This window comes from Lissotriton helveticus, assembly GCF_964261635.1.
Source record: "Lissotriton helveticus chromosome 1_1 unlocalized genomic scaffold, aLisHel1.1 SUPER_1_unloc_55, whole genome shotgun sequence".
NCBI lineage: Eukaryota > Metazoa > Chordata > Amphibia > Caudata > Salamandridae > Lissotriton > Lissotriton helveticus.
The window spans coordinates 288,348-305,381 of record NW_027611698.1 but is presented as its reverse complement, the minus strand read 5'-3'; the positions used below and the strand labels follow the sequence as shown (position 1 = coordinate 305,381).

The 17,034-nt window shown below is 46.4% G+C and overlaps 1 protein-coding gene across 1 annotated transcript in view; it reads right to left on the bottom strand.

Moving 5' to 3' along the window:
- The window catches only part of LOC144806235 (uncharacterized), a 105,275-nt gene extending 89,427 nt beyond the window's left edge, over window positions 1-15,848 (bottom strand). The window contains 2 exon segments of the mRNA XM_078672632.1: window positions 1,383-1,474; window positions 15,706-15,848. The gene's annotated coding sequence lies outside the window, so the exon portion shown is untranslated.
- Window positions 15,849-17,034: the final 1,186 nt, after the last annotated feature.

Genomic DNA, 17,034 nt, shown 5'->3' with positions numbered 1-17,034 from the left:
GAAGTTGTTTGATCCGGCAGGGGGTTCCCCGGTACCTAGGTCCTTGTTGTGGGTGTTTCCTGCCAGATGACACCTCTTTCCTTTGAAAAAGGGAGGCAGGGTCGCCAGACGCTCAGCGGGAAGTGGGGCCGGCACTGTGGAAGGCAGGATGCTCAACAGAAACGACGCCACCCCTCCCATCTAAATGCAGCCAGCTAACACCAGGCTCTGGAGACGGCCCAGACCCTGTCACATTTCCCAGACATCTGACTACACATCTTCGGCAGCACACAGCAAGGTTTGGGTAAGAAAATAGTCACTTTCTAAAAGTGCTATTTCCAAGCTCCGAGTCTAAAAATCATTCCCCTAAAAGAATGCATTACGAACTCCTGAGTTCAGGGAAACTCGTCTGGGATCTCTACCAGTTTCACTGGGTCAGATACGAATATAAGATGTCATATTTATCAGAAGGAGCACTTGCACTGTGGCACTGATCAGCAGTTGCACAGTGCTCAGAGCATCTTGTCCAGCACAAAAATAGGTCATACACGTAGGAGTCATAATGAAAATGGGAAGGGAGACCCACGCCAAGGATGGCAGGTCTAACAATCCCCATCTACCTCCCAGAGGGACAAGCAGACTGTCACTGTTGCGTTTGGGGTATGGGCATAGACATGCCCATTGTGGGCAGCCTTCACCTCTCTATTATTAGAAAAAAGACAATAATCCCCGGAGCCTAGTTAGCTTTCTGTGACAGTTGGGGGCATTATAATGCTCATTTTTGGAAGTCCGCACCCCTAAGTAAAAAATAAAAAGATTCCTTGGTGTATAGTGTGCCTTCCGCCCCACCTCCCCGGGGGGAGGGGGCAGAAAGACTGAATATGGCCAAATTATTATGGGGGAGCAAAGGCCCTTGACGAATGAGCCAATCCCCCCTCTCTGGTGTCTAGTGGTGGATCCCTGCTAGGGGATCGCCCTCTTGCGGTGCCAAGAGCATATAGGCAGTGAAAATGAAATGAACCGATCAGCTAATTTCACTTTCACTATAAGGAAGTCAGCACGCCATGCATGCCGATTGTCAGTATACTGGAAAAAAGTGCCTTGGGCAGCTGGATTTCAAAATAGTGGGCCTTGGACGTAATGGTTCAATTCATGGCACCGGAGCACCACAACCTTGGACGTAACCGTTATGTCCAAGGCTTGGAAGGGGTTAGTAGATCTAGCTCTGACACTGATGTAACTGGAAATGCTTCTCAACCATGATGTGCTCTACATCTGCCACATATATTATGTAATTGATGGTCCCTGCAACCAATATTGGTCAAAGAGTTTTCTCTTGTTGACGTTTGACAAGAATAAAACATGCAATCAAATATTTATGAGATAATAAGATGCAAACATACCTCCATCTTGCACATCCTGGGACAAGACTGCTGGAAAGAGATCGATAGGAAATGCGAAAGGTTTGGAGGTGAGCAAAACACTGAAACATTACCTGAAAGAACAAATTAAAAAATAATTGTAAGGAGGAGATAGATGGATATTAGAAATTAGGGACAAGCAAGAGATGGAAATAAACTCACTTGCCCTGTGATTTTTTATAGAGCAAAAAAAAGTTAAAGTTAGCAAAGTACTGAAAAAAACACAATTTAGAACCTATAGAAACTGAAAACAGAAAAGCCTATGCATCTTGTTTTCAATGCCTATGATCAGAGAAGAGGACTTGCTGTACGCATGGGAGGATTAACTAAGAGATCTAGTGTGCCATGACGGTGCACCAGGTGCAGTTTTCTGTAGTCATGAATTCCAATGGTCTCTGGGAAGTGTAGTCCTTTTATAACTGTGTTTAATGTGGATGCTGATAAAGCAAGGGAGGAAATGCATACTAGTTGAGCTTTTCTGAATATTTACACTTAGGGAAATCTCAATTCTGAGCAAGCATACAACATATAATGTGAAGTGCGCACTTTGATGAGAACAAACAGATGGCAGGCAAGAAAAGAAGTGGAGAAGGGCAAAAGGGAAAGGGAGAGAAAGAAGCACATTGGTCGTGGCACTCTTCCTGATAGCCATAGAGCCCCTCACATTCACCATATGCTGCACAAAAGACATTTGGGAAACTGAAATCATAGCCGGCGACCTGAAAACTAAGCTGTATGCGGACATCATACTCCTCACTTTACCCTCTCCAAAACGTTCGCTGTCAGCACCGACGTTCACCATATCAGACTTTACAGTATTTTCCAGGTACAGAAGGAAATGGACCAAAAGTGAAGTCTGGCCCTTGATGGTCTATACCACGAGGGAAGCCCTCCGTGCACATCCATTTCGGTAAATCGACACAAAGATGAAATATTAGAAGTATTGATTTCCAATGATGATCAAAGACAATATGACTGCACTGACTGATCAAATGCACAGGGATTTCACTAAATTGATCAAATGGCAATCGTCGCTGTGGGGACGAGTCTAAACTGGGAACATGGTGGTAGTCCAAGGTTTAACTACATTTGCAGCATGCTTAATATACTGGTATTTTCATCAGAACTATGCCTAATAGACACGGCCCTTATAACATACTTCCGGCAAGGTGAGACACGCGGACTGGCCATGTCGAAACTCCAAGCCGCTACTTCAGGCGGACTGAGACTTCCAAAGATGGAAATATATCATATGGCACATTAGCTCTCACATCAAGCATATCATTCTGCCACAGATCTGGAACGCATCAATTGGGTACTCCTGAAACAACAACTGTGGGTGGTCACTGGGACTGCAGGTGGTATATCTGCATCATCCCTCACAGATACCTCAAACAGAACTGCTTTGTGGGCCAAGAGCTGCAAAAGCGATGAAGGGGGGTAAATCTTTGCCACCATGTACTCCGCCTTTACTAGGGGGTGCTGGTTTGTTTCCTTCTTTCACTGTTTCTCCCACAGATCGAGATCATAGACCCAGAAGGTCACTACGTAATATTAACAGGTAAACTGGATGGCAAAGGCATAGCCTGTGTGAATATTTATGCCCCCAATGTGGGCCAAACTATCATTCCTATTCTCCCTAATTTTCTCGTCACCCGAATACATCATTACCCTATGTTACTTGGAAGAGATTTTAACTGCTTGGCTGGTGTCACTTTAGAAAGATCACAACCCCACTGCTCACATCTCCACTACATAAAACTGCCCACGCATTTCGATGTTGGATTAACGATTGAGGATTTGTTGATACCTGGAGAACCTTAACTTCGGAGGGCGGCTTCGATTCTTATTACTTGGGTACACACAAGCTATCAGTACACTTAAATGCTTTCCTATGCTCGGCTAGCGTACATGCAAGAGCTAGAAGGGTCAAATATCTGGTGAAAAATACTGCGACCACCATCCGTTATTACTGATTCTGGCCTGGGAGATGTCCAGACCCCGCACTGCTACATGGAAGCTCAATACTGCGAAGCTGAGGACCTAGTCTTCAGATCTACCCTAGGGAACGTAATCAGTTATTACTTTAATGAAAATACGTGTACGACTTCCTCCCCACTAGCGGAGAGGGAGGCATTCAAAATAGCGGTACTTGGTTGAAGCATCTCAGCAGCAGTAGGGACTCGGTCTCCGCTTCATACTGAGATCAAACACTTGGAGCACCTCTTAATAAAACCAGATCTACCGACAGAGGGAGAACAGGTGCTGCATGACAGACTGAGAGCAGAAAGCCAAAAACTCCTAAAACTAGTGGACAGACTCACGGCATACGAATAGTGAGCATATATAAAACTAGGGCACACATAGAATGTTATAAATCCAGCAGATTACTAGTGTGGATGCTCAATCCTGATAGACAGGGTCCCCAAATACTGCAGATACACACAAGGGGAGGGTGACCAGCGTTATAGGTAAGCCGAGATTAAGACGGCCTTTGCTGTCTATTATTCTAACATCTATGGGTGCTCTGATGTGGACCCAACCCAGCCAGTGCAGGATTATGTTCTATCGGCAAGTACGAAGCAAATGACACAGGTAGTGGCTGCATCCCTAGGAGGTGACATCACAATCCAGGAGGTGAGGGGGTGAGTAAAGTCCTGGGCAAGGTACCAGGCTCAGATGACTTGACCCTGGAATTTTATGCATCTTGTGCAGACTCGCTTGTCCCAGTCTTGACTACACTGTATAATGCAGCAAAAACAGTGGGGGAACTACCATCAATGAAGGGAAAGTCCCTGTTTGTTCCACTCCACAAAAAGGGTAGAGTGATAAGATACCATCCGACTGCTCTCCATATTAAATGTAGATTATAAACTACTTAGTAAATTGTTGGGGACTGGGCAACCATACAGGTGATCTTATTCACACGGATCAAATGGGTTTTATACCTAAACGCAGTTTGATCCCTAACATTTGCCTAATGCTCCATACCCCATTAGTGGACTATCCTAAAGCACTAGTGATCAGCACTGACACAGAGACAGCATGTGACTATCGGCGCTGACACTTTCTTGATGCTACACTGGCCAGCATGGGACTGCAGAATGGCTTCCACACCTGGACACGTCTGCTATATTTGGCCCTGATGTCTCCGGTCCGAAATGGGGTGTGATATCAGCACCCTGTAGGGTAGAGGCTGATGCCACACAGGGTTTCCCGCTGTCGCCAGTGCCATTTGCCTTGACTGTTGAACCTTTTGCCCTGATACTCTACACCATCCATCATTATCGAGGAATAGTGATTGATGAACACCCCACCTATATGGGGATGATCTACAAGTGTACCAATCAATCAATCAATCAATCATTTGTAAAGCGCACTACATGCCCGCGAGGGTCTCAAGGCGCTGGGGGGGGCACTACTGATCGAACAGCTAGGTCTTGAGTATCCTCCTGAAGGTCAGCAGGTCTTGGGTCTGTCATAGGCTCAGTGGGAGGGTGTTCCATGTCTTGGCGGCGAGGTGGGAGAAGGATCTCCCACTGGTGGTTGTTCTTTGGATGCGCGGAACGGTGGCGAGTGAGAGATTGGCGGAGCATAGCTGGCGGTTGGGGATGTAGAAGGAGAGCGTGGGGAATATGTAAATGTGGACCGCGCATTTAGAGCTTTGGAGGATTTTAGCCAGATGTCGGGAGTCCAGGTGAATATGGATAAGTCAAATGCATTCCCGATACATGGTCCGAAAACAGCCGCTATTCTGCGAGAAATGAGGCAGGATCTCTGCTCGGAACCAGTCACATTGTGCTTCCTGGGCATTTGTATTTACCACAGCTTGGCCGATCTTGAGTAATCTTCAACTGGCACTGATTTTTACAGATATCCATAAATTTCTGGCTAACACTTCCTCTATCAGTCGCTGGCAGGTCACACTGCAAAGATCGTTTTCCTTCCCAGGCTCTTGCATTACTTCGCAGCTCGCCCAATTTTGCTCACAAAATTCATCTTTTGGGAGATGAACAGCCTATTGATATACCTCATATAAGGCACAGGAAGTCGTAGACTGGCATTAACCAAACTACGGCTCCCCACTGATGGAGGTGGGTTAGAGGTCCCTGACTTGGAGCTTTATTGTCTGGTGGCGCACCTGAAATGGCCTGCTTACTGAAGACATTGTCGATGGGGGGGTGTGATAGCGACTGTCGTCCACTTTCTCTCCGCCAGTACCATGCTATAGGCCAGATTGATTAGCCCTAATGCTCATACAGGCGTTAAATATTCAGGTCTCTTGCTGGATACCCAGCAATTTCACTGGGCCTGGGTCTTGAAGCGAATACAAATGAGTGTTCCGTGTGCGAAGTACCTTACACTGTCGGCATTACTACAACTCTTGCATGAGGGATATTGATCTAGGTCGTTGGGGAGAAAGGGTATGAAAGTTCTATGGAGCTGGTAACAGGTGGAAAACAAAGGAACTTTGTGGAACTCGTAAACAAATATACTCTACCCTCCCACCACTATTTACTGTATGGGTCAGTGGCGGCAAACAGGCAGAGGCCATGGGGGAGGACAGGCAAGAACCCCCAAAACAGAGGGGTAGAAACCATGTGAAAATAACTCCAATCCACAAAGTGGGGGGGCGGGGTGGGGGTTAGAGTTCTGAGAAGTTCCAGAAGAGCCAGTTACACAGCTGTAGAAGGCCCAGTGAATCCTTGCATCTGTAACACTATTCAAACCATCACATAAGAAATTCCATAACAGAACACCAACAAGACCAATGTCTGTACACTGCCGTATTACATCATATAACAATAGACAGTTAAGGCATCCTATCTGCAGAGGCTACACATCTTCTCCCCTTTTTAACACCTCACACACGCACAGAGCCACAGAGACACTACCGCACACAAAACAGGACAAGAAGTCAACCCACAGAACCAGAAAAAAGCAATACCCAAAGTAAATATGAAAAACTAACCAGATGCCACTCAACATGTAAGAGGAGCCTATCTTTTAGGTACTTGGATAATATGAGAACTCCTTCTTAACCAAGAACTCTGCACCATTCTCTGCAACAGATACTTGTTTGTCACTTACATGTTTTTTCACTTTCATTATCACATTTTCCAATTGTAGCAACTGTTGTCATATTTCACCATTGCCCATTCGAAACACAAACAGCAATGCCTCTAACCTCGATGACTCTAACAGCATCTCGAAATTTCGAAGATGCCTTTCTTAACAAAATGGGGTCTTCCTGATACGTGCCAAATCATTCATTGCGAATTTGACCTCCTGGACATATTTTTCCTTACACCTCGCGTCCCTCTGACACCGCCCAACACAGTTTGTCACTCAATTTCCCGGCATCATCACTTGCTGTAGACATTCATCACAGCCTTGACCCATCACCTCCATCTTCAAAAAGGACACAACGAGGACACCTCTTTCCTCCCCCTCATGAGTGTAAAAGCTGCTTTACCAGAGATCAAATGAGGGAAACATAGGGGACATCTCTTTTCTCCCCGTCATGAGTTTAAAAAGTGCTTTACCAGTGATCAAATGAAGTGTAGATCTATAAGCCCACACTAAATCTCTGGTAGTTACTTTATAGTCAACTCTGGATGTCACTGCGCTCTGGATACACTCCACTAGAAACCTGTTGAATCTCTCCACTTTTAGTTGGCCTGTGGGTGGTACATTGGCGTGCGGAAATGTTTCACTCTCCACTTGCCTAAAATCTCTGTCATGGTGGAAGAAGTAAATTGAAATCCATTGTCAGTGAGCGGCTCCTCGGGAGTCCGTTCTTTAGCAAACACTTCACAAACAAAAGGAATCACAGAGTTTGTGTTGGGTTCGGCTATACCACGTACTTCCACCCGCCTGGAAAGATGATCCATCATGACAATAAAGTGTCTTATATTGGAAGGTAATACATGAAAAGGGTCGGGGAAAAAAATCAACCACAACTCTCTGCCACACCTTACCAGGACATGAAACAGGCACAGCAGAAGGCACAGAGGTCACCAAATGTTTATCACTCAAACAGCATGGTGCAAAATTTCTCACTAATCCTTCTACCTCCACATCCACTCCAGGCCACCGGAAATCATTTCTTATCCTGCGCTTAGTGGCACTCATACCCAGATGGCATACATGAGTTGTCTCCTAAATCTTTTGTTGGAAACATCCTTGTGGAATTAACTTATCACCTCTTACCAACAATCCTCCTTCCAAAGATAACTCATCCGCCACCTTGTAATAAGATTGCAAAGAAGTCTCCAAAGTTTTTTCCCTCAGCTCCCCAAATTTCCCAAAATTCATGACCTTGGTCAATACAGTATCCACCCTCAACCGATCACACAATTCCATCATATTTTAGAACAAATGACCAAATTTTCAACGTATGCAATGATACATGCCTCAATTTCTTCCTGTAAATCTACTTAACACAAATCTAATGGTAACCTAGACAGAAAGTCCATTCTAATGTTCTTTCCTCCTGTAATATGAAGCACACTAAATCTCCAATCATTTGATAGATAATCTGGCTGAGGATCTTAATTTGGATACAAAATAGCAACGAGTGGTCTGTGATTGGTCCGCAAGCTAAATTTTCTTCCCAAGAGATATGTCTTACACTTGCCGACACCCCAAACATTCCAACATTTCACTTTCTATTACAGAATATTGTATTTCCAAATCTTTCATGCTTCTGGAAGCGAACCTTACAGAGACTTCCGTGCCATCCATCACTTGTAGCAAAAAAACTCAATGCCATATTGTAGTAAACTGGCTCTATATATACTACAATAAAATGAGGTATAGTGTGTATAGAGACTAAGTGAACCCAGAGGTAGGCAGAGGTTAAAGTTAGATAGAACCTTACTCTCTAAAGTGGTAGCTTGGTCGAGCAGTAAGGCAGTATCAGAGGACAGTGTTAAGCAGTTGATGTACACACTCAGTCAGCAAATGACAAATAAACATGGCACAGGTATGCATTAAATACTTTTCAGTAATAAGTTACTGGATATAGAACAGTTTGAAAATGCAATAGAAATTGTACTTTGTTTGATTTACAGGGTATGCAGGGTATGCAGAAGGATGCAACAGTTAGCAAATACAGTACATTGAAATGAATATGCTTTTTCAGTAAATTACAGGTAAGTTACTTTTTACGTTACTTTTCTTACTCAAAGCTGGATACCTAGATTCAGCACTGGGACTTTTCCTGGAAACAGGTACGTAAATACGTTTTGGTTATTCACATGAATTTTAAAGAATATTTTTAGGTTTCAAAACTCCACACTTAGAAACTTTTTGGAGAAAAAGTGTCAATGTTATCCTATGGAGAGAAAACAGGTTAACAGTCGATAGGTAAGTAATCGACTGTGGGAGTTAAGGTTCTGGGGTTAGACGCAGGTGTCCGCCATGGTCAGTGTTGCACTGTTGTTACACCCTCGGCACTGGGGCAGCGGGGTGCAGAGTGTTGAGGCCCACTGTTATCCAAAGGGGGACAGGGGGTCTCCGGATGGTGGCTGCTGGCAAGCAGGTCACTGGGTTGTGAGAGCAAAGCTCCTAGGGTTAAGGTCAGGGCAAATGGGGAAACAAAGTAGCACAAAAAGTGCACCCTCAGCGGCACTGGGGCCGGGTGCAGAGTGCTGATTCGACGTTGGGCGCCCTGTTTTTTCTATGGAGAACCTCAGGCAGGGAGACGAAGGTCTTCTGGGTGCGTCCACCACTGGGAGAGGTAAGTTGGGAAGTTAAGGATTGGTTAGGCACCGTCGGTTTGGGCACACAAGGTCGCGGGGCGTCGGGTGCAGGGGTGAATTCCGGGGTCGGATCTTCTACCAGCTCCTGGTCGCGTTTAAGGGGGCCTTCTGGATTTAGGCTGCTTTCGTCAGCTGGAGGCTTGAGGCAGGTCAGGGGTCACCGGATCTCGGGTCAGGATTGACGGGGTGACCTCCTTGTGGTATTTTTCCACTCGAGTTCGGGCCTGGTTCGGCGGGTGCAGAGTGGGCTGTATTTACGGTCCCTGACTGCTGCCAGGGGTTGCTGTTTGAACAAGTCCAGTGTTCACGGGAGATTCAGTCTTTGAAGTGTAGGCAGGCAGGTCCTCCGTGTTTTTGAGGTTACTGGCTGCAGGACACACCGGGATTTTGCAGGAGCAGGTTCGAGGGGAGACAGGCCTGTAGGACTGGGGCAAGTTAGTGGGCGCTGTCCTCTTGTTAGCTCTACACGTCTCATAGGTCCTTCTTCTTATCTTCTTTTCTTCTCGTTTCTAGATCTGAGGAAGCGAGGTTCAGGGTGCCCCCTTAATACTAGATTTAGGGATATTACAGGTAGGTAAAGGGCATGGACCATTGGGTCCATTCCCTGGGGTGGGTACACCCCCTATTCTGCCACTCTCCAGAGGGAGGGCCGCTGGAGCCTGTCCCTGGTTGGCTGGGTCCCCCATCCTCAAGATGTCGAGGACTCGAGGCGGTGCTTCAACCCGCTTCCCCCACCTGAGGGGTGGAGTTGGCAACACCCCTCTTCCTCACTTGTTTTTCCTGCCCAAAGTGGGGGTTAGAACCACTAGGGACCAGTTGCTGATAGCAGCAAATTGTCTGGAGAGGCTCACAAAGGCGGTATGCCTTTGAATCTTCTCCTTCGTGAACCCTGCCCATCCTGGGGAGGAGGCTTGGTACCTGGTCCCATGATGTGCATTGTTTCAGGTCCCCGAGAGCAGCAAGCTCTCGACCCAAGGGTCCCGAAACATGTCTGTTGGTGGCAGCCTAAGCAGCCACTCAGTCAGGTCACTAGGAGTTGGTTGAGTTTCAGGGGCATCTCTAGGATTCCCTCTTTGGTGCATTTTACATTAAATCCCACACTGGCATCAGTGTGGGTTTTATGTGCTGAGAAGTTTGGTAACAAACCTCTCAGTATTTAGTGTAGCCATTATGGTGTTGTGGATTTCGTGATGACAAACTCCTAGCACCATATACTCTTAATGGCAGCACTGCACTTACAATGCCCAGGAATGGCCCTGGGTACTGTAGGGGCACAGGGCTTGTGCACTTGTACCCTCACCACTGGCATAGGGCAGCCAGCTAGAGGGGTGACTGATCTATGCCAGGGTTGTGGTTTGTGGGCATGGCACACAGGGATGTGTGCTATATCGACTCTTCACTTTGTTCTACACCAAGACACGCAGCCTGCAAGGGCAGTGTGTGAGTGTCAGGGTACAGGGCCTCTAAGGGTGGCACAATAAGTGCTGTAGCCCTTAGTGGCCCTCTCTGGTCACAGTGCCCTGGGTACCTGTGGTACCATTTACCACGGGCTGACATGTGGCCAGAGATGTCAATTGGGGTTAGGCTTCAAAACAGTTTTAGGGAAGAAACATAGGCCCTGGGAACCTGATTAGCATGATCCCAGGGCACACTCAGTCAAAGAACATCAGCAATTCATCAGTGGGGGCATACCATGCAAGAAAGAGGGCATGTTCTCACACAACCCCCCCAAACGAAAGAAGATTAGACTAACCTTTCCCTAGAGAGTCTTCATTGTGTAAGTGGAAGAACCTGGAAAGTCCATCAGCATTAGCATTGGCAGTCCCAGGTCTGTGTTCCACTTCAAAGTCCATTCCCTGTAGGGAGATGGACCACCTCAACATTTTAGGATTTTCTCCTTTTATTTGCATTAGCCATTCGAGAGGTCTGTGATCAGTTTGAACTAGGAAGTGAGTACCAAACAAGAATGGTCTCAACTTCTTCATGGACCAAACCACAGCAAAGGCCTCCCTCTCAAAGGCACTCCAACGCTGCTCCGTGGGGAGACGCCTTCTACTTATCAACGGTTGGTCTTGGCCTTCATCATTGGTCTGGGATAGGACCGCTCCTATCCCTAGCTCAGAGGCATCAGTCTGCACTATGAACTGCTTGGCATAATCTGGAGCCTTCAGAATTGGTGCTGAGCACATTGCTTCTTTCAGGGTGTCAAAAGCCTTTTGACAACTAACTGTCCAATTTACCTTTATGGGCATTTTCTTGGAGGTGAGTTCTGTGAGGGGAGACACAATGGACCCATATCCCTTCACAACCCTCCTGTGGTACCCAGTCAAGCCAAGGAATGCCCTGACTTGGGCCTGGGTGGTTGGAGATGCCCAGTTTAGCTTCTTCAGAACGTTCACTGCCAGCACTGATGTTCACCCTATCAGAGTTTACAGCGTTTTCTAGGTACAAAATGAACTGGACTAAAATGAAGTCTTACCCTTGATGATCTGATACCAAAAGGGAAGCCCTCCTTGCACAAACATTTTAGTAAATCCCCTCCAGGATGGAATATCATGGAGTATTGATTACTACCGATGTTCCAACGATGATCAAAGACAATATGACTGCACTGACTGATCAAATGCACAGGGAGTTCACTAAATGGAGCAAGCCGCAATTCTCGCTATGGGAGACGAGTCCAAACTGCGAACATGGTGGTAGCCCGAAGTTTAACTACATTTTCAGAATGCTGCCTATACTGGTCCCGGCATCAGAAATATGCCTAATAGACGCAGCCATTAAAACATACTTGTGGCAAGGTGAGACCCCAGGACTGGCCATGTCCAAACTCCAAGCCGCTACTTCAGGGGGACTGAGACTCCCAAAGATGGAAATATATCACATGGTGCATCAGCTCTGACAGGAGGAAGTGCTGACCAAAACAGCTGAAAACACTCTACTGGACACTCCACCTGGGTACTCTCAGGCAGGAGCTGTCAAATACAGGGGCGGGAGATGCCTTTTCTTGAGGTCTTGTGATCAGTCAGTGGTGATGGGGCAGTATTACTGGAAGGTACAGTGTTCCGCAGGGACACCAATGCTACAGCACTTCAACCGAATGACCAGGCTGCTTCCTTGGAGTAAATGACTCTTGAAGTAGTAAGGCCAAGCAGTTAAGGCATGAGCTGGATCAGGTTAGAAATCAGACACAGCACAACATAGTAAAAGACACAATAAGGCAAATGTTCAACCAGAGATACAACGATAAATAGGAATTGGACTTTCACCAAGAGATACAAAAAGGAGCAGCTAAACGATAGAGAAGATGCTGATACCATCTTAGGAAGAGATACAAAGCCAAAAACATTTATTATGTTTAGCTGCATGAGCTGAGGTCTCAAATAACATTCAGTTGTTAACCTGTAACCTGCATTGTGAACAGCAGCTAAACATTTGACCTTTGTCCCACATTGTTTAGCCATTCTGTCATTTCTTGCTCCTACGTGCTGTTTGCTCCCATCCCCTTTCCTTTGCTGATCACAAGAAACTCGAGTCTGTGTTCAAGGTCTTCAACCACACATGATGTTTTTAAGCAACTGGAAAGCAAGTGGTGAATGAGCCAAGACAACAGTAAGTCTGAAATGCCAAATGAACAGCCCATGCCAACCGCATCTAAGCCAACAACAGCAGCAGCCAAGAAATGCTCACCATCATCACAGAATTCAAGGTGCCTGCTGCCACCACCAGCAACATCCCTCATTCAAAGACCCCCGCATCAATCTCTGTAAATCCTTTTGGAGCAAGATCACATCCATATATGACAACATCAACCCTCGACATGACCCCTTGAACCTCGCAGCCAGGCTTCTAATCTCAGCCAAAGAATGGACCCTGGCCATGTGGAACGCCATCACCAGAAACGAGGCTGCCACAACCATGAAGGCCATCCATTCCGGTGCCCCATCAGACCCACCTCACCACACTTTACACAAGCATTGGCATAGCCAATAGGTCTCGCTTTTGGGACCTTATAAGTATTTAGTTATGCAGCACAATATCCTTGGTGCAACAACATCAACTGTTGCATGGCTAAACACTTATAAGGTCTCAAAGGCGAGACCTATTGACTATGCCAATGCTTGTTTGGTTTGAATTCTGGGACTTGTAGTCTTGTGTATTCCATTATCAAACAGGACTATAAGTTCCAGTAAATATTGACCGCTTTTATTAGAGCTCAGAGCTCGACGAATGGTTAGCAAAAAAATGTGCCGAGATGCAGATAAAACAGAGAAGAGTCCCGGTCAGGGATGATGGAGGCCATTTTAGAGCAATTGAAAGGACAAAGATGGCGGCATGTCTTGAAGCATACCGCTTCATTAGGTGCTTTGCTATAAAATGCTCTGCTGCGAGTCCATTTGAAATAAAATTGATGAACTGAGAACCGGTCTCAGATGCGAAAAATGCCCTTGCAGAGAAATATTTTACAGTGCAATAAAATGTATTTATGGAAGCTAAATAAACAATATCATGGAAAACCATGCTTGCAGGCCCCCTAAACTCTGTTTGTGTAGGTGCTGTTATTTCTTTGGCTTCTTGTATTGCTCTCTGAAGGGTAGACAAGTGGGTGACACAACTGCTGCAATCTGCCATCACATATTCTAACCCCGGTAGAGTGAGCTCCGTCTTTCATCCTTCTGAGGTCAGCGGAATGAGTTAAACTGGGTGCAGCTTTAACTAATGCCTGTTCTGTGTAGCTCTTAGAAGCTGGGTACCTTTGGCATCACATTCCAAAGAAGTGCTGCCGTATTCTTAAGAGGCGATTCAGAAAAGGGGGTGGTGATGGACAGAGTGTCTGAATTAAGCAGAACACTCCTACCCAGTCAAAAGATCAGGGCTTGATCCATCACCGTTTTTTAGCTCACTGCGCCATCCCAGTTCAGAACCTGGCTACATGCAAATTAGTCTAGCCCTGGCCCAGTGCATCATGGGAACAGGGCAGACCAAACTACCAAGCCAATTCTTTACTGGAAAGGAAACAAGCTACCGGGGACCGGTTTCTGGCATTTCAGCCGTCGTCGGCCCGGCTTGCTTGAATCCTGATGGTGCAGTGAGCAAGGGACTCATGTCTGAGCATACCCTGCCACACCTATAGTGGCCAAAAACTATTCAGAAAAGGGGGTGGTGATGGACAGAGTGTCTGAATTAAGCAGAGCACTCCTACCCAGTCAAAAGATCAGGGCTTGATCCATCACCGTTTTTTAGCTCACTGCACCATCCCAGTTCAGAACCTGGCTACATGCAAATTAGTCTAACTCTGTCCATCACCACCCCCCTTTTTGAATCGTTTTAGCCACCACAAGTGTGGAAGGGTATGCTCAGATGTGAGTCCCTTGCTCACTGCACCATCAGGATTCAAGCAATCCGGGCCGAAGACGGCTGCAATGCCAGAAACCGGTCCCCGGAAGCTTGTTTCCTTTCCAGTAAAGAATTGGCTTGGTAGTTTGGTCTGCCCTGTTCCCATGATGCACTGGGCCAGGGCCAGACTAATTTGCATGTAGCCAGGTTATGAGCTGGGATGGTGCAGTGAGCTAAAAAATGGTGATGGATCAAGCCCTGATCTTTTGACTGGGTAGGAGTGTTCTGCTTAATTCAGATACTCTGTCCATCACCACCCCCCTTTTTGAATCGTATTCTTAAGAGAGTCGTTTTGAGTGGGGCACCTTGCAAGCTTCATGCTGTTTCAGGACACCATGCACACACTCACGCACACGTTTGTCAAGCGAGGAGGATAGTGAGGGCAGCCGTGCTGCTGTGATTTATAAAGTGCCACACCGGTGCCGCTACTATTAAAGTGGTCTGTGCCACCTTACCCTGGTCTCTTCAGCCCCTCTTCTGCACCCCCTGTCAATGCACATACCTGCAGAGCCTAGCACATAGAGGCTGTTGTTGTACATTTGAGATGGAGGTGCAAAGGTGTCAGGCCGGGAGATGTCACCCTGAGAACCCGGCACCCCTCTCTAGCCTGCGATGGATGAACCTCCTGCAGCAACAGAGGGGAGAGGCAGCTGAGCTGCACAGCTGGGGGGAGCACCCTAGTGGGTCCGGTGGTGCCACAGGGAAAGCGGGGGAGGAGGGGACACTTTCGGCAACAGTTGGCCAATGTTCTTGCCTTGTACTTTGGCGTTTCTACCTTACCAAGCTTTTGGGGGGGGCAGATTTAATTGAGCTAATAGGATATTTTAAAGTGATTTAGAAATGCTGATGTTTTCGTATGTACAGCATCTGGGGGATTTTTCAAGTTTGCATTTTTAAACTTCAGTGTGCATGCCACTGGGCAAGGAGGGGCCTGAGGAGCAAGTTTATTATCCGCCTTGGGCCGAGAATCAAGTTCATGTTAATCCCAGTGAGCTTAGTCGTGGTCCATCATAGCGCTTCGGCATTTCAAGATGGTTTAAACAGCGCTACATAACTGCAGTTGCAAATAATTTGCAATAGAGTGCAGCTACTGTGACAATCAGAATTATTGTGCTTTTAAATATGTTCATCATAATTATTACCTCGCGGAAGTTTCGCATCACAGTCATTTGGTCATGTAAGTGGGAAATCCACGGAACTGGATACAGAGCTTGGTAGATTTACATCAGATATTTGCAGTAGCACTGTGTGTAAACAAACGCCGCCGCAAGACGGATACCGCAGACTGTCACTGTGAAGACAAATAAAGAAATCAATATGGATTGATCTTGTCAGGGGACTACAACTGGAAAAAAGTTAACAAGAGGAAAAACAAATACAGGCAGGACAGAGAGGGTTGTCTGTTCTCGCATGAGGTGGTGTCCAATAAGAATAGTCTCTGAGAACTAACAGGCACATGCATCAAAGCTCTTTGCAATCGCAAACGGTACGATTCGCAAACATCAGCTGTTTGTGATCGCAAAATTCGCTTTTGCGATGTATCAAGGGTCAAGGCTCTCGCAATTTGAGAATTCGCAATTAATTGTGAGTTCTCAAATTGTGATTGCATTTAAGGAATGCGATTCGTTAAATGCAATGTAAGAACCACTTTGAAGTAGCGATTTCGCTACTACGGGTCGCAAATTACCATGAAGTTGAACTTCATGGTAATTTGCAAAAACTTTGAAAAATGCACCTAGGTGCATTTTTCAAAGTTGTAGGTTACACAGACTCATGTCCTTGGGACATGTGTGTGCACTGCACAGATCAATTTCAGGGGTGCAACAGGGTGTCCTGTTGACACCCTTGCACCCTTGAAATTGGATGAGCAATTTGGTACTCGCAAATTGCGCATGCAATTTCCCATTCATTCCTATGGGCCTGTAGGCCCATAGGAATGAATGGGAAGCTATTCCTTATTTGCGAATTGCAATTTGCGACTCGTAAATCAGGAATGTGTAGGAATCGCTATTTTTATAGCGATTTCTACATGCATGGGCTTTTGCGAGTCCTTAATTGCGATTCCTCAATAATCGCAATTAAGGACTCACAAAATCCTAGCTTGATGCATGTGCCTGTAAGAGATGAGCACTAATCTTCTGAAGTGCAAATTATTGCATCTAGTGTTGGGAACAGCGCATTTCAGTGCCCAGGCAGACTTTGTGTAAGTTTTACACTTATTCAGTACAAGAAAAACAAGCGCACGCGTGCCTCGCGCTGAAAGGAGGCAGCAGGGGGAGGGGGGAGAGGAGGGGGCCTGCGCTGGTTTCCTCCCTTGCGGGAGCGAGCAGGGATACCATATGTTTACAAGTTAATTACAAACATATGGTGTCAAAGCTCACTCCCGCAAGGGAATCGTCAAATGTGCACGCGTTGCCATTGAAAGCAATGCAACGCGTGCACGTTTTTTTCCTATATAGCGCAAGCACGCT